The following is a 1,500-nucleotide window of genomic DNA, read 5'->3' on the forward strand; positions in this document are numbered from 1 at the left end:
GGAAAAACAGGATTCGTCTATTTCAACAACATTGGACTGGACTGGACCAATGCCACCAAGTCTAATAACATTTTGTTGGAGTTTCCACGAGCACACATCTCTTAGGTACTGGTGCATCTGGATTCCAGTGACTAGAGATACTTTACAAACATCCTTCATTTGAGACACAGGTGTCTCAAAACACCAGTGGTAGATTACAAGTAACCAAGTTGTCAAAGGAACATTTGATTGTTGAAAAAATGAATCACGTCGAACTGAACTATATATATATATATATATATATATATATATATATATATATAATGAAGAATTTCTGTTTAGAGTAATATAATGTTTTTAGGGTACCACATTTTGCATACTTAAAAATTACCGTTGCATTCTGCAGTTTGTTTCAGGACATCTCGAAATGTAACCGTCCTTGCATCTTTTAAACGATTTTATTGCCATGGCCACACCATGACAGTTGTTGCATTGTTCTTGCCTTGAAATAAGTCCTCGACGCTGCATGAAATCGATGACATCACGCTGTGGATCAGGACCAAAGCAAACTCCATGCACTCTTGCGTAAATATCAGCAGCCGCCATAATTTTCCCGCGAACAAGGCAGGTAACTAGCGTACGCAAGAACGGATGGCTACTCTCTGCAAATTAGCCGTAGCCACTCCTGTTCTGTTGGTTTATGTAAGCGACCTGCATTTATTGCGCCACCTGCAACGTTAATGGTGGGACAGAACCTAAATCGTGACTGATAAAGAGAGTATACGGGTATTTTATATTAATAGAATCAACACGTGGCTGAGCACGCTTTGCACCACCTATTTGGCGCGTTTTAGAGCGGTGGTGCACATTCTTTATATGATCCCAAATCAACTTCAATAAATTAGACGACAGGTAAAGTCATTTGTAATTACTATTCTTCGCAGTTAAGCAAATTTTTATTTTTCATAAAATCTTTTTTCGGGTGCGATTTATGCGTCAATATTGACACTGTTGCATGCACTGCATACATCAAATCATGTACTATTTATTGCAAATTTATTTCCTGTTTGCAATTAATTAAATAATATGCAGAAAAGTCCAAAGTACTCAGGTAATTTAATTCTATTTCACAACTACTAAGTTACTAAAAAGATTTATTAACAGATAAACACTCTAATAGGGTAGTATACAATTAAAATAACAGCATATGATATGTGTGTGTACACAATATTTACTAAGCATTATCTAGTTGGATAAACACATACACAAAATAATGTACTCTAATAATCATTACTAATTGGATCATTTAATATAAACAACATACTAATTACTAATGCATAGAATATGATGATGATGATGACGACATATTGATAACACTGCTGGTTGTCACACAGCTAGCTATTATTGAAGTAATCTATATTTAGAGCTAACATTGGTTTAAATCAAATTATGTTAATTAATTTGAGTTAAGTTAATGACTCTTAGTTAAGTTGATGGTATCAGTCATTGTGTTGTGACACT

This window comes from Corticium candelabrum, unplaced genomic scaffold (genome assembly GCF_963422355.1).
Source record: "Corticium candelabrum unplaced genomic scaffold, ooCorCand1.1 SCAFFOLD_87, whole genome shotgun sequence".
Classification (NCBI taxonomy): domain Eukaryota; kingdom Metazoa; phylum Porifera; class Homoscleromorpha; order Homosclerophorida; family Plakinidae; genus Corticium; species Corticium candelabrum.